Source organism: Mus caroli, chromosome 17 (genome assembly GCF_900094665.2).
Source record: "Mus caroli chromosome 17, CAROLI_EIJ_v1.1, whole genome shotgun sequence".
Taxonomy (NCBI): domain Eukaryota; kingdom Metazoa; phylum Chordata; class Mammalia; order Rodentia; family Muridae; genus Mus; species Mus caroli.
Window position 1 is genome coordinate 8,764,724 of NC_034586.1, and position 22,605 is coordinate 8,787,328.

The 22,605-nt window shown below is 44.3% G+C and overlaps 1 protein-coding gene and 1 non-coding gene across 2 annotated transcripts in view; one reads left to right on the top strand and one right to left on the bottom strand.

The window, feature by feature from the left end:
- The window catches only part of Rps6ka2 (ribosomal protein S6 kinase A2), a 285,292-nt gene that overhangs the window by 12,504 nt on the left and 250,183 nt on the right, over positions 1-22,605 (top strand). The gene's annotated exons all lie outside the window — the stretch shown is intronic.
- LOC115029797 lies at positions 4,862-4,975 on the bottom strand. The gene has a single exon (XR_003835359.1).

Here is a 22,605-nt window from a genome sequence, read left to right on the forward strand (position 1 = left end):
AGGTAAGCTTCCTCCTGCAGGATGCTGGCTAATGTGAGGGTTCCATGGCATGGGGAGTTCAGCTGTGGCCATGACAGAGGCAGACAGAGCATTTCATGATGGATAAAAAGATCGCCGCTGAGCATGGGCTATGCACCAGCTTAGATCCTCAGAGTCCTTAATATAGGGAGCCTCCATTTGTCTCCAGATCTTGTGTATAGCTCTTCTCCACTGGCCTTGACTACACGGGCAAAGGAGGAGGTGCAAAGCAGGGCCTGGGGGAGTGGCCCTCTGTGGAACAGAGGAGGAAATTCAGCTTCCAAATGTTCTCATATGATGCAGAACCAGACTCTCTTGGGTGAGGGGCAGGGAGGGACCTTACTTGGGGGCTGTAGAAATTAAAGATGGCCACTCAGAGTGAGATCAAGGAGGCGCCCCTGATGCACCTGTGGAGCCTGCAGCGAGGAAGTGGAAACAGCCATTGCTCTCCTGCTAGGTAGGAGGAAGGCACACAGAGACCCAAGGAAAGGCAGAAGCCAAGCTCCACCCACTGCTGGGAGAGTCAGGAAGCTGGCATGTATATCCTGAGCTGAGGAAGAGACTACAGCTGCCCCTAGAGAAAACTGGGAGTCATTCTTTCCCAAACTTTCCCCAGTAAGGCTGACAGTAGCCCCTTGGTGAACCATTATGAGAGATGGACAAGAGGACCAGAGAACATCACCATCTTGTTCCTTAGCAGGTAGCAGGGTATGCAGCAACTTGCTGACCATGGGGGTAAAGACACTGAAAGTCCCATAGCAAGAACAGGAGATCTGAAGTGTCCCCTGGGAGGCTGTGATACTGTGTTCAAGGAAGGAACTTGGAACAATTTAGTGAAGCTAAGAAGTTTAGCAAGGTTGCTGGATGTAAGACAAATATAGGAAAGTCGGTTGTATTTACATAGGTAACAAAAAACTTGAATTTAAAATAATACAAAATAGCATCCAGTGATGCTAAACAATAGCTATTATGTAATGTGTACAAGCTTTGCATACCGAAAACTACAAAAGGCTGCTGAAGGGAAGGAAGTAATTCTACAAGCAGAATGCTCGTGGACTGGCAGACGGCTCAGTGGGGAACGCTACTTACCTACTCAGCCAGAGTGGCTGAGGCTGAGGCTGATCCTTGCATCCAGTGGTAGGAAGAAAACAGATTCCTGTAAGTGCTTCTCTGATTTCCACATGCAGACCATGTTTTCTACACACACACACCACCACCACCACCACCACCACCACAACAACAACAACAAGGTAACGAGAGCTTGAAACCTGAAACACCAAGACTGTCAGAGCAAGCATAGGCAGTGTCCTACAAGATATGAGTGAGGGAAAGGATGTTCTGAATTGGACTCCATCCATGTAGTGATTAAGGCTAATAGTTGACAAATGGGACCTCAAATACTAAAAAGCTTTTGTGCAGCCAAGAAAACAATCAACTGAGTGAAAACCTACAGAGGGGTGAGAGCCTTTGCCAGCTATATGCCTGACAGATGATTATTGTCCAGAATATCCTTATAGGAATTTATTAATAATAATAAAATAATAACAAGTATTTTATTATTATATTATATTATAATATATAAAATAAATATTATAAATATTGTTATAGGTATAAATAACATAATAAATATTACTATAAATAAATATTAAAAATAAAAATAATAAATGGCCCAATTAGAAAATAAAGCTATGGATCTGAACAAAAAAATTAACCGCAAAAGAAAGAAAAATGGGTGAGAAATCTCAGAAAGTTTTAACATCTCTTGGGCAATCAGGAAGATGCCTTGAGAGGATTTCATCTCACGGCAGCCAGAGTGGATAACCTGCTGGTGGAACTGTAATGGGATAGCCTCATCTACTGCTGGTGGGACCGCAATAGGGTAGCCTCATCCACTGCTGGTAGGACTGAAATAGGGTAGCTGCTTTAATTCTCAAGTCAGAGTTGAGGAATCTCACATGTCAAGGCACTGCCTTTGTAAGAGATGGAGACCCAGTGTACCACAAGTAAAAACTGTAGCATTTCTTCTCAGAGGATGTGCCAAGGTGCCTCTTCATTTATACAGAAGTGCAAAGGACTTAGATAGCCACAACTTCGAAAAGCAAGAGTAAATCAGTCAACCCCATACCCAGCATGTGAAGCCCTCTAAGCTGTGCATAGAGACTGAGTAATTGAAACGGTTTGCTGTTGGTATGAAAATGAACACATGAGCAAATGCAACACACAGAAAGAGAGCCCTGACATTGAGTGAATGCAACACACAGAAAGACAGCCCTGACATTGAGTGAATGCAACACACAGAAAGAGAGCCCTGACATTGAGTGAATGCAACACACAGAAAGAGAGCCCTGGCATTGAGTGAATGCAACACACAGAAAGAGACCCCTGACGTTGTAGCCAACTGATTTTTACACAGATGCTGGGAGGGATATTTCGCTGGGAAAAGAATAATCTTTCCAACAAATGATGTTTGAGCAACTGGATGTTTGTTTAAAAAAACTGATAATATGAATATATGAAAGGAAGGATTCAAAGTATCCCTGTTTTCAGATGTTAGGATTCCGTACACAAGAGACCCCAAAGGCTCCACTAGGAAACACCTGGAGCAAACAAACACTGCTGTAAAGTAGTAGGTTACAGAATTAAGATAACCAGTAGCCTTCTTAGATACCAATGCAAATAGTCTGAGAAAGGAGTCAGGGAAACAACCCCATGCATACTACAAAACAGACAAACAAAACAAGAAAAACCCAACCAACCTCCCCAAACCCACAACATGTGTGTACCGGCTGGTTTAGTGTGTCAACTTGACACAGGCTGGAGTTATCACACAGAAAGGCACCTCCATGAGATCCAGCTGTAAGGCATTTTCTCAATTAGTGATCAAAAAGGGAAGGCCCCTTGTGGGTTGTGCCATCCCTGGGCTGGTAGTCTTGGGTTCTATAAGGAAGCAAGCTGAGCAAGATAGGGGAAGCAAGCCATCCCCCCCTCTGCATCAGCTCCTGCTCCCTGACCTGCTTGAGTTCCAGTCCTAACTTCATTTGGTGATGAGCAGCAGCATGGAAATATAAGCTGAATAAACCCTTTCCTCCCCAACTTGCTTCTTGGTCATGATGTTTTGTGCAGGAATAGAAACCCCAACTAAGACAACGTGCAAACCCAACCAAGGAAGCGAAAGACCTATAGAATGACAGCTATGAAACACTGCGGATGTGGGATAAAACACTAGAAGATGGAGAGACCTCCCCTGCACGTGGATTGGTGGGGTTAATATTGTGAACATGGCTGTCTACCAAAATCAATCTACAGACCCAATTCGATCTCATAAAGAACTTTTCATTGCATTATTATTAATTAATTAATAATTAATTAATAATTGCATTATTCCAATGCAATTCTTCACAGAAATCGAAAAAAAAAGCCCCAGTCTTAAAATTCATATGGAAGCATAACAAACATGCAGTCAAAACAACCCTGGAGAATAAAAATTACGCTTGAGGCATCACCATGATTAATCTCAAGTTATACTACAAAGTCATAGTAGTAAAAACAGTATGGCACTGGGACAAAACCAGACACACTTATCAGTGGAGCCAAGGACCTGGGTATAAGTACTATACTCACCTACAGCTGCCTGATTTTTTTTCAGAGATGCCAAAGAATACACATTAGAGATAAGACACCATAATAAATGGTATTGGGAAACTGGATGTCTCCATGTAGAAACATGAAACTTGATCCTTCTCTCTCATCCAGCACACAAATGGACCAAGGATCTTGGTGTTATATCTGAAACTTCTGGAAGAAAGAATAGGGAGTATATTTAAGGTTATTCACTCATACAAGGACTTCCTGAGTAGAACTCTGATCACCCAGGAAATGGGGCCGACCGGCAGACACCAAGTGGAACTTCCTGGAATTAATAAGCTCCTACACTGCAAAGGAAACTGTTAATCAGTGGAAGAGGCAGCCTACAGAGGGAGAAAGGTTTTCTAGCCATGCATCTGTTGAAGGATTGATATCTAGAATATTCAGAAGACTTTTTTTTTTAAATCCCTAAAGAGCAACAAAGCAAGCAAGTAAATTAAAAACTGGGCTATTGAATTGCACAGAGTTCTCACAAGAAGAGCTGCAAATTTGTGTACAGCACTTTTTTTTTTTTTTTTTTTTTTTGGTTTTTCGAGACAGGGTTTCTCTGTGTAGCCCTGGCTGTCCTGGCACTCACTTTGTAGACCAGGCTGGCNGCACTCACTTTGTAGACCAGGCTGGCCTTGAACTTAGAAATCCGTTTGCCTCTGCCTCCCGAGTGCTGGGATTAAAGGTGTGCGCCACCATGCCCGGCTTTGTGAACAGCACTTTTAAAGGGATCATCTTGTGCCACCAACAAAGCACAAAACTACTTTGAGGTTTCATCATATTCCAGGCAGGAGGGCTTAGATTAAGAAACACAAACACGCAATGCTGGCGTGGCCTTGGGGAGTGGAGAACACCTATGCCCCATTGGGAGCACGAACTGGTGCAGCTGCCGAGGCAGTTCATATGATAGCTTCTCAGAAAGCTAGAAATGGATCTACTGCCTAACCCAGTATCTACTCAAAGGACTCTATTCTTGCTATAGAGATGCAAGCTCATCCATAGAAATTATTAATTAATCGAATAGTTAATATTATTCACAGTAGCTAGGACATGGGAACTGATGTCCATCAAGTAATAAAGTATCAATACACAGTGGATTTTGGGGGGTTGGAGAAGTACTTGATTTTCTTTTTCGTTTGCTTTTAAAATCTGTCCACTCAGTCAGCAGAGATGTCAAGCTAAATCATAGGAAAACCGTATTTAGAGTGGCAGTCTACAGAGAGGAGTGGTCAGACATCTCATGTTTATTATGTAGGACCGTTGCCTTCCGCAGACCCAAGATATTTTCTCATTTGTCTGCACAGTTAGCTCTGCAGCTTCCATCACAGTGGAATTTTACTCAGCTGAGCAGAAAGATAGAATTTGTAGGTGAGCTAGGGGCTAGAACCAGAAAAAAAAATGCTGAGTGAAGTAACCCGGACCTAGAAAGACGACTTATGTTCTTACTCTAGGTGGACCTTTAATATCAAACCTTTAGATCTGTAGGTTTGACTGTGAATACATGTAGAACCCATGAGCCTATACAGGGACCAGTGATGTGGAGGGGGAGAAAGATTTCAAGGGAGGAGGACAGGAGAACACAGATGATGCTTAACGTAGTTAATAGTTTAGAAAGTGCAAATTAAAAACATGATGAAGTTATACTGTCTGGCTACTGCGGTGCCTAAAACATAAATGCTGACAAAGGCAAGATGTGCAAGCTGTTCTTCATGGGTGCTGAGAACACAAAACAGCACAGCTACTCTGAGAAACAATTGGAATGTACCTTATAAAGATGAATATCCACTTACCTTGAACTTAATCCTGCTCTTGATATTGACCTAAAAATGTCTACCAGATACCTCCATGTGGACATTTATAGTACTTTACTCAACACACACACACACACACACACACTCCAGAGTCAGGTCAAATGGCCATCAGCTTGTGCAAAGATAAACATTGTATTCCACTTGTAGAAATGAAGGACCAAGCCAAAGATCCATGCAAGGTCAGGGTATCTCAATAGTACCAGGTGTAGTGAAAAAGGCCAGTCCCAATGCTACACTGGTCACAGAGACACAGAAAGGACATTTCACTGTGGTCAGATGACTGCATGAATTTTTCTAAGTTCATTGATCTGGGGAACGCAGCTCAGTTGTTGACGTGCTTGCCTGGAATGTACACGGCCTTGGTGGCTCACACCTGTACTCTCACCACTCAAGAGGTAGAGATGGGGAATAGAAGCTCTGAGTCCTCCATGGCTAAACAGCAAGTTGATGCTAGCCTGGGATATAGAAGACTGCTGAAAACACTTATTGATGCGAACTGTCTTGTATGTATAAATAAAAGGGATCTTTAAAATATAAGCGTTAGGAAGTTACAGTCCCAAAGACTCTATAATAAACGCTTCTGTTTAGTCACGAGCTCTGTCAATTTGGGCCCCATTCACAGAGACTGCTGATGCCTCATCTCTGCCTTGCCGCATAGAATGGATTCTGATCAGAGCCTGAACTGCGAATCTGTTCCTTTCATCGCTTCTAAGCTTCCTTTTCATCCTTCATGGAGATATTTGTGACTCTGTGAACCCAGGGGCTCTACAACATGGATTCAATCAAATGGACTGAAAATACCTGAGAAACCACGTCTGTACAGAGTTCTAAGCCAGTAGACCTTAGACCAAATGTGTACAGAATATTTAAACCAAATGTGTACAGAATATTTCGATATAATTTTCCTGAAAATATGCAGCCTAACAACTGCTTACCTAGTGTGCTCACTGTGTATGGTATTCTAGGTGATATAGAGATGACCTCAAGGAGATTTCATGTGCAAATTGCTACCCATGGGGAGCCCAGCATCTGCTCCCCCACAAACAAACTGCCTTGTGGTTGTGAGGATAAAATGGTGTGAAGCCATGCTGGTGATCAGCTAAATTCCTTCCCGTAGTAAACGCCCACTCTCTGTTCGCGTTACTGTGCTCATTTGGGTTCTCATGGGAGAAAAAGTTTGCTGAACATCCTAATTAGGCAAATGGATAAGACAGCAAAATGTTTTCAAATACATTGGCAAGATCGATTTGTAATACGACATTTTAATATGAGAATTGCAAGTAAAATCTGGTCCTTAAGGTATTGTGGATAAGGACTTGACTCAACAATTTGTGAGTGTTTAGTCGTCCCATTGGGTGGGCTTAAAAACCATAAACCACACTTACAAAATATCTCAGCGATTCACAGTTGTCATAAATTCAGGCCACTTCCCTTCATAGCTCATGAAAATGACATTGAACATTAAAACTAAACAGTTATCAAAAAAGTCTCTAGCTTTCTGGCACTCAAAGTGTGATTCTCACATTGTGAACAGCTCTCCTCTCAGGAGATGGATGTAGGAAACATCTCAAGGAGAACTTGGTTTCTTGGTTTCAGTCTGTGGTACACTAGACCATCATGGATCTGAGACAGAACATCAATAGTGTTTGGGTTCTAAGCCAGTAGACCTTAGACATGCCACGTGGGTATGTTTAAGGCAGCAGGCAATGTAGCAGAGAGTAGTGTGGCCTGGGGTTCTCCATAATTTGTTCATACTGGAGAAGAACGCAGGGTCAGTCTCAGGCATCTGTTGCTCTAGGTAAATCCAACAATATAATTGGGATCCCTACCTGGTTCTACCCAAAGCTGTTAGATCCAGCCCAGCATCCCATCCAGCATATGCAAATAGGTCTCATCCTTGCTGGACCAGTGTTCTTCCTCCTGGGCTGTGCTCACGAATCCTAGCCTCACCAGCCAGGAACCCTGTTACTCTTCTTATGAGCACTCAAACCATTCCCAAGTGTCCCCAAAGGCCAAGTCAGAAATGTGGGCATTTCACGGTCTTCCCGAATTCTGTACGCCCAAGGGAACCCCCACCCAAAGAAGCGGGCACTGGCTCCAGCTTCTCTGTTGTCACTGTCCTCACAGCCACATGCTTTTGTCTGACTTGGGTGTGGTGCCAGAACCTGCGTACACAGCAGGTGCCCAGCAGTGTGTTCTTGCTGTGGTAAGAATATACAAGATCACTCAACACACTTCTCTACACTCATGGAGTGATGTTACCAATGACAGTCTGTTGCCAGGTATCAGATCTTTAGAATGCGCTCATCTTGTCTGGGAAACCTGTGTCTTGGCCAAAGTCCTTCACTTCCCATCCCCACCCCCCCCCCCCCCCCCCGTGGCCTTGGTCACCATCCTGTTTCTGTATTGAAGATGAGGTTAAGATTTGTACTGTGCTCCTCAAAACCAAGGGATAAGGACAAAGACTATCAGTCATATGACTCTTAACATCTGTGTGTATGCCAATCCAAGAATAGTCAGAAATACAGCCTTCTCACAGTGCTGTGGTGTAGCGGTTACCATTCCCTATATGGATTCGTTGAGGACCAGCAATGAGTTAGTCTCTTCTGCATCTCTCTTACAATATCTTTATTAAAACCTGAAACAACATCAGAGCAGAGCTGGAGATTCAGCTTGGTAGTAAAATGCTTGCCTTAAAAGGTCCTGATTCCACAACCAACATTGACAACAACAACAACCCCACACATGCACTTAGTAAAGTTCAGTGCAGAGTTCTTCAGGTGACTGAGCGGTACAGCTCTAACCCAGGGCTCAGCTTCATAAGTTGCAGAAAAGTGCAACAGTAGGAGGGTGGTTTTTTGCTTGTGTTTGTTGTTGCTGCTGTTGTTGTTTTTAATTCTGTGAACAGGAGGGCAGGTGATGGACCCTTAAGTCCTCTGCCCTGCAGGCCAGCTAAAGGCAAGGCTAGAACTTCTGCAGGCCCATGCACAGCTCTATGCCTAAATGTAGGACTGCCACATATGCTTTCCTGGCGGGTTAGTGCAGTGACATGGACATCTATTGCCACAAAACAATGAGAAAACTACATTGAGTTTTTTTTTTTTAATCCACTAACCTGGAGTTTATTTGGATGCTGAAGACTAAAATATGGAAAATTTATATTCTATGCTCCTTTTATCCCAGACACTTAATAAAAGTCACACGCTTCCCTCAGTAGCTTAAAATACCCAGTGACCTAGAAAAGTTGCCAAAGGAGAACATCTATTTATGCCCAGTGTTTTTAACAACTACTTGGTGAGTGTGGCTCAGTTCAGTCTTTCAGACTGGCTTATTCCAGTTCTCTTTATTTTCTTGTTGATGTGAAAGGCAAGACCACAGGGTGACAGCCAGACTCAGGGACCTGCTCTTTCTTGCTAGGGCACTTCATTTGTACTGTGCTCTAAATTTTAGTTACCCGCTACCCCCTGGATATGAAATCCTCACTCTCAAGGAGATGGGTAGTGTTGTGAGGCCAGTTTTAAGGCGGGATTTAGCCAGAGGGTGGGGCCTCATGGATAGGATTAGCGACCCTACAGAAGAGACCCAATGACATGTCTCACTCCTCAACCATGTGAGGACACACTCAAGGTCCCACAGAGTTGTCCAGTCTGTGGTACACCAGACCAAACTCAAGTCTTCAAGGACCAAGGGCAAGCCATAGCAGATGAGGCTGACCTGGCTAGAAAGCTCTTCATTCATGGTGTTATATGGAAGTGAGGGCTTACATCTCTTTATTTCTGGAGTAGACATTAGGCTCTGGATGCAGAGAGATCAGGGGCACACTCCTGTTTGCTGGCCTCATCTCCTTGTCTCCCCATCTTGTAGAAGTCCCAGGGAGAATTGGCTTCTCCATCCACATGAAGATACCTCATCTCTCACGCTTTGAGAGAGGTATTCTAGCAGCTGGTTTTAAAGGGGCTTTGGGCATCTTTGACCAGGGAAAAAGCACCCTGGGAGACTGCTTCAGGTGTAGAAACTGAGCCATATCCCTGTCCCCTTAAAGGCCTTATACGAGTTGAGGGGATAGGGGGTGGTGGCAGGAAGTGCCTTGGAGTGGGCACTATTCCTGTGTGGGAAAGCAGGTCTGCCTGTCTGAGGTGCCACACTGTGCACCCTACTGTTTAGATCGGTGCCCTTGAAGTGTGAGGGCTGAGATCACCATGGCAGCAGAGGAGGCCAGAGCACAGCACATTTTAGCTATTAGCTGTTTTGATATGATTTTTTTTCATATTTTAAAATGCATGAGTGTGTGCGTGCACGCGCGCACACACACAAACACATGCATGCACATACATAATGTTTACATACAAGTAAAAAAGATTGAACTTAAGACAAGGTTAAATGTTCAAGTTTTATTTTGAGTGAAAATAGCCACAGAGAAGTTTTATACTAATATAGCCTGGGTTTCCCAGACTGGATGACCCACACAGCCAGGAGAGTCACCACTGATGGAGTGGGCTGTTCTAGGCTTCAGTGGTCCCAACCCAGGTGGAGAACTGGCAGGTCAAATGCTGGCGTGGCTCATACCACAATGCTGTCACTGTCCAAGCTCAGAGCCACTTACAAACTTAGCTTAACCCATCGATCGTGAAGCACCTGTGTAACCCTGTCTCCTGGATGTGGACGTATGTGTGCAAAAATCTATACATGAACAAGGACGTAAACACATGCACAAACTTGTCAAATAGCTGCATCACACAAAAGTGACAATTCAAAATATATTGCCAAGTATTAAATCGTCAGATTTCTCATCGTCTGGGTTTTAAGTTTACCTTGAATAAAGATCTAAATGTGATTCCTCTATAGTCATGGACTAATGTATAACCATGGTCTCATAGACTACACTGGAGCTGGGAACACCCCAGCCTGTGTTTTAAGCTAGGTATAAATACACCAGTACTTTTGTGGGGCTGCAATTACAACAGTGATGTTCTGTGTGGCCACGGGTCTTCCATTTCCCTGTCTGTTCGTTAACTAAAGAATTTTCTTCGGAGAAGTTTGTAACTCACATAAGAAAAATTCAGAGGAGCTGGTGAGATGGCTCAGTAGTTAAGAGTGCCGACTGCTCTTCCAAAGGTGCTGAGTTCAAATCCCAGCAACCACATGGTGGCTCACAACCATCCGTAACGAAATCTGATGCTGTCTTCTGGAGTGTCTGAAGACAGCTACAGTGTACTTATATCTAATAAATAAATAGATAAATAAATAAATATGTATTTAAAAAGAAAAAAGGAAAATTCAGAACCAAGAACTCTATAAATTGGGGTTAATCCATTTCCATGGTCCCTTCTGGGAAAATTATAATTTCTGGGAATGGGTGACCTACATTCATTCATTCATTCATCTATCTGGAAGTCTGTGTCTAGTTTCTTTGTGCCAAACATAGCTTCAGGGTGGGCAAATGTATGTTCCTTGCTGATTTCTTAGTGAGCTGTAACAGGTGCATGAGCAAACACAGGATGGGAACCCTGAGAGGAGTGTTACTATGACTTTTCTGCATCTGTCTCATAAAGCAGAAAGAAAGCCCTGGCAGCAGGTTATCATCACGTTTCTGGGGGGCCAGAAGTACAAGGCCAAGGTGCCAGTGGGGTTGGGTTTTTTGAGGCCTTGCTCCTTGACTTGTGAGTGACCACCATCTCTCTGAGCACACAACACCACACCATCTTTGCATCTAGGTTTCCTAATCCTGTGGCAGAGCAGACCAGGGAGCCCTTCCAGCCTGAGCAGACGAGGGAGCCCTAATGGAAACATTTATTCATTCCTCAGAGGCCCTGGGTCAAATGTAGCCATGCTGAGTTGAGATAGTGGGCCTTAGGATTTCAACATGGGACATTTTTTTTTTTTTTTGGATGGTGGTTAGGGAGATAGACAGTCCTGATACTGAGGACAATGCTAAGCGGACTCACTTAAAGTTTTCAGGCTACTGTGTGAGGCAGGTGAGCAGGAGACGGCTAGGAAAGGCTCGGAGTGGACATGGCCCATCAGGAGAACTCCCTGCTTCCAGGAACGATGGGGGTTCTCTCCTGGAGGGTGAGGATGTCAGGGGGGTGACTTGGTTCTGTGCCACAGCCAGCACAGCCATGGGCAGTGCCAGGACTTGGGAGAGAGGGTAATGGTAGGTAAAGACATAGGACTCTGGGTTCACTTCAGAATGGACAATTTTTATTTTTCTCATTGCTTTATTACTGTCTATTAGCTACTAAAGGTGGCATTGCTAGTAAAGCTTGAGCAAACCATCTCTTTGACCCCTTCCTCTGAATCCTTTCCTCCATTCTCTCATGTCTCTGTGGCCTTGTTTCCTCCGAGAACATTCCTCCTAGGCCTTATCTCATGTCTGCAGTTTTCTGCAATCCACATCTGGGCCAGGTTTTGCGCCTGAGAGAGGAATTGCAGAGCGTCTGGACCCCAACAGATCACGACAGATTTGGAACTTAGCCACCATTGGGCGCAGAGGGCAAGGCAAGAGAGGCCAGCAGGCTAGTGCTCAGCAGCTTAGGCACTGTGAAAGGGGAGTCATAGCTAAGTTTGGCCTCCATGACCGGAGGAGTGTGCTAGTGTCCAGGCATCTTCTCTTACTACCTTACATAAGGGGGTAGAGTGTTCGATATGCTCTGGGCTTCTTCAGTGGCTCACAGAATATTTTTATTGTTTGGTTTTGTTTATGATAGCATTGGTGATTGAACTGAGACCTCATGTCTGTAGGCAAGTGCTTCACCAGTAAGCTATATCCCCAGCCCTGTGTTTTATTTCAAAATAGGATTTTGCTATTTAGCTCATAGTGTCTGTCTTAGGGTTGTTTGTTTGTTTGTTTGTTTTGCTGTGAGGAAGCAGCATGACAGAGGGGCAAATTAGGAGGAAAGGTTTATGCAGTTTACACATCCAAATTGGTGCTCATCACTGAAGGAAGTCAGGACAGGAACTCAAACAGGGCAGGAACCTGGAGGCAGGAGCTGATGCAGAGGCCAATAAAGGATGCTGCTTACTGGCTTGCTTCCCAAGACTTGCTCAGACTGCTTTCTTATAGAACCCAGGACCACCAGCCCAGAGATGGCTCCACCCACAATGGGCTGGGCCCTCCCCCATTGATCACTGTGTTTTATAGCTAGATCCAATGGAGGCATTTCCTCAAAAGAGGCTCCTTCCTCTTGGATGACTCTAGCCTGTATCAAGTTGACACAAAAGCAGCCAGTGGTGGTGCATGCCTTTAATCCCAGCACTTGGGAGGCAGAGGCAGGCGAATTTCTGAGTTCGAGGCCAGCCTGGTCTACAGAGTGAGTTCCAGGATAGCCAGGGCTATACAGAGAAACCCTGTCTTGAAAAAAAAAATACTTGTAAGTCTTTTGAGTAGATGGGCTTCCATGTGCATAGCTCAACATCTCTGGACTCATGACAAGAAACCCTATACACTGGCTCCATCCTCTAGTAACTATTGCTTAGATCCTGGAGATAAACTCCTGACTTATATTGCCTTAAAAACTTATCTGTGAGTGATTCTTATTGATTTTTACTTGTGTCAAACTTAGGTAACGGGTGATTACAGATTTTGTTCTCAAACTAGTAACCACCCATCCTCAGTGTAGTTAATTAGTTCATAATAATTAAGCAACATAATTGAGGGCCTAAGTGGGTTAATTACTTTTTGGTAAGGAGGTGATGTGTTCTCTCATGACAAATGTAGTTAAAAATTGAATGAGCACATTGCAAATGTTCAGGGAACTGTGCTTTTCTATGCATATATGTATAATGTGACCATGCATATATGTGTGCATATATGTATAATGTGACCATGCATATATGTATAATGTGACCATGTATATATGTGTAATGTGACCATGCATATATGTGTAATGTGACCATGTATATATGTATAATGTGACCATGCATATATGTATAATGTGACCATGCATATATGTGTAATGTGACCATGCATATATGTATAATGTGANTAATGTGACCATGCATATATGTATAATGTGACCATGCATATATGTGTAATGTGACCATGCATATATGTATAATGTGAGGACAAGCCAGTGCTTCTGGAGATGCCGGAAGCACACCTTCCTCATCACAGGGGAGGGCTGTCTTCTACAGAGCCAAGAGGCGCACACCGTAACTTAGACTTGCAACAGTACAGAGCACTTGCTAAAGCCTGTGTGTAGCAGGCACGTGAGTATCTTCTCACTGTGTCTTTCCCCCTAGTCTTCAAAGCAGATTGATCATCAACCACGATGATGCATCCTACACAACTGGCCATCTTTCTCATCTGGAAGCAAAACACTAACACCCCCTGAGCCTGAGGGGGAAGGTAGGGAGACCATCCAGGAGGAGGGACATCTAAATGATAGGAGTGACCTGGGTACACAGGGACGGGGCCCCCAGAGTAGCAGTGACCTTCTAGAGAGATCTACAAAAAGGAGGATCAGAATACAGGGGCAAATAGAAGAGGGGGAGGGTCTTGATAATTATATAATCTATATAAGCTCTGCAGAAGGAAAGATGGTGTGTACAGAAAGATCATAGATAATACCCTTAGGCCTGGACACAGAAGGGGGATTCCTCAGGGAAAACTTCACTCAAGATTCCCAAAGCTTCAAACCTGGAGAGACTGGTGTGCTGCTGAGCGTGCCAGCAGGATGTCAAGCTCAGTGAGAATATCTGGCATCCTTTATCACACCATGTCTGCCCCCACCCCACCCTGCTCTTCATTAATAACACCTGAAGAGCTCTCCTTCCACACGGTGTGTGCAGATGGCTCCTGTAGAAATGTTTGCACGACAGTTCTTAGAAGGAAACTAATGCCACCTAGAGAACCCCAATCCTTGCTTGGAATTTGCTCTGTTCTCTTACTGGGGGAGGGTCCACAGCCCTGAGACATGAGGTGGTGCCTGCAAGAGCTCACTGACTCCTTCCTGGATTTGTCTGGAAGCTTTTCACCAAACTACATGCAGCAGAGAATGTTTGCAGTATGCCATAGTTCATATATGTTTACCTGTAATGCAGCTTTTGTGTAAAAAAAAAAAAACCTGAGAAATAAGGATATATTTATATATAGTTTTTGGAAACAAACCCAAAACTACACAAAAAGTGCCCTGCCAATAAACAGTCTCCTCTAGAGAATGGACAGACTCTGGTAACATGGGTAAGGACAGGAATAAGACCCCTTAGGTATGGTTTAATGAATCTTACTTTTAATTTTAACTGATATGTCTGGGTGTGGGTGTGTGCACATGACTGCAGTTACCTACACAGACTAGAAGAGGGTATTGGATTCCATGGAACTGGAGTTACAAGTGGTTGTGAGTCACTCAGCATGGTTTCTGGGAGTGAAATTTGGTTCCTCTTGAAGAGGAACCAAATGAGCACAGGCACCTTTAACCGCAGACCCATCTTCCCAGCCCCACTCAGAAGATGTTTGAACTGTGTTTTGTGGGTTTGCAGCATAGTTCGTATAACAAAGCTCATAGGCACATGGCTCTGTCCACTTCGGGGCATTGAGATGACACCCAGTTGCCATGAGAAAGATGCACTGCATCTTGGTTACTAAGTCACCTGCACCCCTGAAGAGAGAAAAATGGGGCTAGGGGTCATGAAAAGTAAAGTTTCTATGAGTGTGGAGTCTTTGCTTATTCCCAAAGGACATGTTAGTGACTGAAGAGAATACAGAAAGGACACCAGCTTGATATGAAGAGGCTCCCATTGGCCACATTTTGAAAAAAAAAAAAAAGCATTGAATTATAAAACTGTGCCTTTAAAAAATTGCTAAAGCAGTTGTGATGGGAAGGCCCAGCATGAGAGGCCCCACATGAGGGGAGCACCAGCATGAGGGGAGGAGCAGCATAAGGGGAAGCTCAGCATGAGTGGAGGCCAAGCATGAGGGGAGGCCCGATATGAGGAGAGACCCAGCATGAGGGGACGACCAGTGTGATGGGAGGACCAGCATGAGGGGAGACCTATCATGAGGAAAGGCTCATCATGAGGGGAGGCCCAGCATAATGGGAGGATCAGCATGAGAGGAGGTTCATCATGAGGGGAGGCCCAGCATGAGGAGAGGCCCAGAATGAGAGGCATCATTTCAAGCTCCCACTTATCAAGGAGGACAAGAAGGATGTGCACTGCACACCAGAGCCATTGGCAACCTGGCAGCTGTATACTCTGAAAGCCTTGAGTCTCAAATGACTTATTACCGAGCAATGGACAGGCAGACCCCACCTTCACCGACACCCAAAGGCACCGGCATCACATTTCTCCTCAGTGCTGCCAAGGGACACACATTGTGACCTGTGAAGCATTTGTATTAGAATGGATGACAGACAGAAAACTAGAAAACTCAGGATGCACTGCCCAGCCCCCTCAAAGCTAAAGCAGAGGTGGGTTCTGCACTGGAAGCTGAAGAGACTGGCGGCGAGGTCCAGTACAATGTCTGTGAACCAGCATCTCACCCTGCAGATTTTACAATACTACACTCCTGTGTGGTTCCTTGTTATCACACTATTATTGAGGTTGTGGAGAGTATTTTGACTGTGAGAAGGTACATACTAGAATGAGAAGAGGCAAAAAGTTACTGACAGATAGGTTAGCCCAAAATGACTGTTTGGAATTATATCCAGCCACCAAGCCTACAGCTTATAATCCCCATGACCCACACAGTAGAAGGAGAGAACCAACTCCCATAAGTTGTCCTCTGACCTACACAGGAGTGCTACGGAACACATACGCCCATGCTCGCACACACACAGACACAGTAAGTGTAATAAAAAATGTAAAAGACAAAAGAAATATAAGAAAAGAAGTGCAACAATTGAGAAAGCATACTGAGATAAATACCAGTGTTTATTGGATCTCTGGAACTTTCTATGGACTATATCTGTTTAAAATGAGACACTGTAGGAAGAACTTCCCTGGAGTCCGCAGTTCTGCTCCATAATTGACTGGGGTGTCTGCTGGTGGGTGGTGCTCCCTGGGGAGGATGTTGGTGCTGACTTAGACAATCCTGTCTTGGGAGGGAGCACATGAATATGTAAGAAATTTAAGAGGTTATTTTCTGGCCATGTGACGATAACTCTGAAAATCCATAGAATAACACACACAATAAGTACATTTGAAACACCTTGACCCACTCCATGGCCATCTATCCTAAACTCTTTTCAAAGAACCAGCAATGGGCAAGGTGCTTTTACCATGTTCCAATTTGGCTCAGTAATGTTTTAGGTAACAACTATGGATATTCAAGGATTTGGTCATTCCAAATGTCCTGATGGTGACATCCATAGACAGGACAACACTATGTGGGGAGCTGGGCATAATAACTTAGGGTCTTAGGGTTTTACTGCTGTAAACAGACACTATGACCAAGGCAAGTCTTATAAAAAACAACATTTAATTGGGGCTGGCTTACAGGTTCAGTCCATTATCATCAAGGTGGGAGCATGGCAGTATCCAGGCAGGCATGGCACAGGCAGAGCTGAGAGTTCTACATCTTCATCCAGAGGCTGCTAGTAGAAGACTGACTTCCAGGCACCTAGGGTGAGAGTATTAAGCCCACACCCACAGTGACACACCTACTCCAACCAGATCACACCTCCAAATAGTGCCACTCCCTGGTGCAAGAATATACAAACCATCACAATAACTGTGCTATAGAGGGTCATAGTAGAGATCTCTGTTACATTGACTGGCACCTAACACCCTCAGTGTAAACTGAGGAATTGTTTTAGATGTCTTTACTGTTGCCTGGCTAGCTTAGTTGGTAGAGCCTAAGACTCTTAATCCTAGGGTCGTAAGTTTGAGCCCCACATTAGGCACCAGATGTTGTTTGCGACCCCAACCAAGATCCTTGGGGGCAGGGATAAGAAGGCTCAGAGTCAGTGACACAGACTTTGGGAGTCAGGCAAGTGACAAAAGCAGACTTGTTTATTGTAGGAGCTGGGCAAGACTTTAACCTCCCTGCACCCCCAACATCTCATTGGCTCTCAAGTAGCCAGATGTGGTGCTGTCTCTTTCTCATTGGCTCGCTTCATTGCCTGATCCAGCATCTGTGGTCTCTATCCATGTCAGCAGATTCTAGGTTGGCTTGGAGTGGAAGTATCAGTGGCGGATGTGCCAGCATTGCAGCTGGGTCTGCTTGGCTAAGTTCCTCCTACACATTACTTTTAGCTATTGACAGCAGCAGCAGCAGCAGCAGCACTGTCTACATCTTAGTGTTTACCGATAGGCCTGGAGCTGTGAAGCTGGTAGTGCCCGTTTTCTTTGTAAATGGAAGCAGTCTAGCAGAAGGAAGTGTGCAAGGCTCTCTGTCCATGGTCCTGAAGGCTTGCAAAGGCTGGCTGCCCTGGGCAACCCCCATCTCCTGCACACACACACTCAGATGTTCCATTAGCAATTCTTCCAGAACTTCTGCTGATTTTGTCCCTTTCTGTCTAGTCCACTGTCCTCCACCTGTCTCACATTACCTCACGACATGCTCATGTTCCTTGACTGTGGCTGTGTCTTAGGGAAGGTGTGGTAATGAAACCATAGACCCAATGCTAACTCTGGGACACTGCCTTCTGCCTGCTCCTTTCTTCAGCTAAAGGCTAAAGACTGTGCTGCTGAGTGAAATCATTTGGATTTGGTTTCCATGGCATTTGGATTGTAAAGGTATTTAGCATCTGAGCTGAAAGTGCGAACAGAACCCCCAGTGTCTCAGCAGCTTGGTGCGACAATGGCTGGCCATTGCCCTCTCAGATCCTTTAAAGTTTTGGCAGGCAGCCTTCACATAGTGGTTTGTGGGTTTGTCATGTTGCTGTGCCCTAAGTGTACTCCCCAGCTCCCATGGGGCCTCACACTAGCCAGAGAAAATGAGCTCAGATAGTTTCACATTACAGAGAATGATGGCAGCAGATAATCCCTGTGTGTATAGACAGTGCTAGCACTTCCCTCGGGGTCAGCCTTCTTACCTGGTCCTATCCCAGAAATGCATGTCTGAAATGTTGGGATAAGACTTTCCTACCTTCCAGAAGCACATCAAAGTCCATTTGTACACACTGCCAAGACACTGTCTTCTACTGCCAGTGAACAGCATGGGCAATTTAAAAAGTTGTATCTTTGTCCTACCGTGTCTTAAAATCAATGCATGCAATGCAATTTTTTATTAGATTTTAAAAAATATTTACATTTTCCTTTGTTGATTAACATAGTTAACATTTGCGATTGCTCTTAATTACAATGGATTCTGACTAGCCAGGCAGGGGTGTCACACACCTTTTATCCCAGCACTCGGGAGGCGGAGGCAGGTAGATCTCTGTGAGTTTAAGGCCAACCCGGTCTGTACAGATCAAGTTCCAGGACAGCCAGGGCTATGCAGGAAACTTGGTCTCTAAAAAACAAAACAAAACAAACAGTAATTGCTTCTGACAGTCTTTTTTAAAAGTCCAGTAATACCCAAATGGAATCCTAGTAAGATAACCTTAGTGCAACAAAAGGTTTTGACTTAAGCATACATGCATGCATACATACATGCATACATACATACATACATACATACATACATGATTTACATATATTAAGCACATTCTATGTTTATAATGGCAAACTGTATGCATGTAGAAAACATGGAGTTGATCAGTAACAATCAACACATATTTACTTGATATTTTCTCTATGCCTGATAGGATACCCGATGCTATCCATCCTTATTCTTTGAGGTGCAAGACTATCTCAAGAAAATACCCAATGTCCATGTAAGTTTCAGTTTCTTAAACTGCCCATGGCCCCACATAGAGTCTCAGAACTGAATGTGGAGATCATGAAAAATTTGGCAACAGTGAAAGGTCTCAGCACTCATTTTGAAATCAGATGTCTAATGAACTATGTGTTTGCGGTTGCTCTTCCCCTTGCTATATCCCGTGGCTTCACTGTAGCCCTGGCTCCGGACGTGCAGTGTGTGCTGCGCCCTCTGCCTCAGTGCTCCAAGCAGCACTGAGGAGCGAGGCCTGGAACCCCTCAGCGCAGTATTTATCAAGCACTGTGCTGTTTCTACTATCTTTGCAAACTCCCGTAGAAGCAGAACCATTTAATTACAGAAAACAGTGTTTTCGAGATGTTTAATATTTTCTCACCGCCATCCTCAGCGTGCAAACACCAAACCAATATATTTATGATTGTTTTCTGTAACAATGCTTGATTTCCTAGAATTGTTGTTTGAGGGCATACAAGATGTCCCAGCAAGTGTTTGCTGCCAAGCCTGAAGATCTGAGCTTGATTCCTAGGAATCATGGTCCAGGTGGAGAACTGTTTCCTGTAGGTTGTCCTCTGACCTCCAAGGGCTTACTCTCTCTACACTAAATAAAATACAATTTAAAAAATTTAAAAATTGCTATTTCATCTGGGCAGTGCTGCCACACACCTTTAGTCCCAGCACTCGGGAGGCAGAGGCAGGTGGATTTCTGAGTTCGAGGCCAGCCTGGTCTACAGAGTGAGTTCCAGGACAGCCAGGGCTGCACAGAGAAACCCTGTCTCGAACAAAGAATTGGTATTTCAGGGTAGATATGATGGTACAAGTCTGTAATCCAAGAACTTGGGAGTATGGAACCATAAGTATCTGGAGTTCAGGGCTACCCTTGGCTACATGGGAAGTTCAAAGCTAGCCTGGGTTATATAAGATCTTATCTCAAAAACAAAAGACAAAGCAACCCAAAAACTGTAAAAATTGCTGTTTGAGTTGCTGGCCTGAGTTTCATTTTTTAAAAAGTCATTAAATTTTGGCTTGGGATCAGGATAGACTTTCCAGCCATTTCTGAAACGGCTCTCAGCAAACATCTACCATGTTGTACCACATGTTTATGCAAAGTAGCATCTTGAACATTGATGATTATACCAATAAAACCAAAACATTGATCAGCTGAAAAACTCTGCGGTTGCCGTACATCCTGCTGTGCCAGTTACTCAGGGTTTCATTCTTCAAATAAAAACAAATAAGCAATCCAATTCTAGTAAGAAAATCTGCTTTCTATTTTAGTAAATATATCCAAGTCAAAGAATTGTTTTAAATGAAGTTTCTTTATGATTTATCAGCAGATGTTTGGCTTGTATCTAGTTTCGTTTTTCTGTATACCTTTAGTCTTGTTTTTAAAAAAATGGCAAAAATGGTTTGTGAAGAGGAAAGGCTTCAGAATTCCTGTACTGGGGGAAGATGTAGCTAAATGGTCTTTTTCCAATGCTCTCCTGACACAGCGCATGACACACTTACTCAGGAAAGAAAAAGGTCTAAAGACTTTTTATTATAGTGATTTCCTTGTGTTTACATTGTATTGGATTTGTGTCCCTCAGAAGGAAGTTTAGGGAGTCTTACCCCCGTATCTGGGACTATGACTATTGATTATGGGTCCATTTGGAAACGGTGTTGTCCATCGTACATCTCACTGAGACAGGGACTCCTTTGGGCGTGTTCTGAGTCTGCCTGGCATCCTTTGAGGAGGCACAGGCAGGTCCGTGGAAAGCAGATCTTGTAACAGTTACCCCAGAGACTGCCAGAGGCAAGGACGAGTTCTCTGCCAGATTTCTGAGGGAGCACAACCTGCGGACACTCGCATTTCAGACTTCTGGGTCCCAGAAGCTCAGGAAGGTATTTCTCTCATTTTAAACAACCTAGTTTGTGATTCTTTGCCTCGGTAGCCCTAGGAAACCAATGAGATATATCACAAATGAACTCGGAAAACAAAATTCCAAATGTAAAGTGAATTTCTTGTCACTAGAGCTGGACACAATCAGATTTGCTGTTATCAGTTCCTGGAAAGCACTGTGCGGAGGCAGCCTTCCAAAGGGGGCTGGGGCCAGAAGGGGCAGGGAGAAGTGGAACTCAAGGCTCATTCCCGCTGAGGGGCTTCCGGTCCTCCCACCAAGGGTGCAGGTCCCCGCCCCTAAGTGCAGCCCTTGCTCACCAGCACTTGGAGTCTATGACACAGCAACGTCCTGAATTATACAGGCAATATCTGGATGACTTCTGATAGGCAGGATCTGGGGTAGGGAGGACACAGGTAGCTCTCACCCCCTCGAACTAGACGCAATTGAAAAGTGCAATCTTTGCAGGGATCTCAAGATTTAATCCGTGTTAGTTGATTTGTCTGAAAGTAAAACCCCTGAGGCCAATGTTGCTCCGAGTTGTCAGTTATTCTCCATCAGAGATGGAGAGTTCTTTTTTTTTTTTTTTTTTTTTTTAGAAATTATGTTGGCACCGTTTAGCTTTCAGTGAAATTGTCATTGTTTCCAGTCCCTGGCTTCTTTCTCAGTGGTTCTGTGGCAAAGATGGAATTCTACAACGCTGTCAAGTTGAGATGTTCTCGAGGTCACGAGAAAACAGGGAAACTAGCTTCTCTTAAAACATATTTGGGGTTTAGCTCCAGTTACTTATGAAGCTGCAAAGAAAGAGGGTCTGGAAGTGGTTTGTGGGGTTTCACACGCATTCACAGCCTGATGTGCAGGGAGGGAGGCCCAGGTCAAACACCAACATCCCAGAGGAGGATTTCCTCTGTGAGGAGCATGAGAGAGGTGCAGTAGGGCTGCCTCGGCCCCTGTGCTGTGTGCCTTGTATGGTCCCCTAGCGGAAGTGAGGGAGTGAAGACAGAGGGGCTGTGTTGGAGGGTAGGTAGCTGCACACCACAGACTGCATACACACTCTTCTTTCAGGACTGGGTGAAGCCAGCAAGGGTTTTGTTTTGTTCTGATTTGAGTTTTAGTTTTCTGAAGCAGGAGAAAGGATCTCATGTACCCCAGGCTAGCCTAAAATTCACTATGTAGTTGAGGATGACCTGTAACTTCTGAGACTCTTCCTTTACCCCCGAAACGCTGGGGTCACATACAGGTACCACCTCCAAGGTTTTATAAGTTACTCCCTCCACTAATCCCAGAGTCTGTCATGCACTTGGCATCCATTGTTCAGCCTTGTAATTACCACCCTGATGAGACTCTGAAATATTTTTAGAGGACTCTGGAGCCACTAGAAAAAGAATGCATTATGCTTAATGCAATTCTCTTGTTAAGTGAATTTTAATTTATGAGAGCTGTTATTCCAGGAACTGTCTAGGTGACTGGATTGTAAGGAACAGGTAACTAGACATGACTTTCC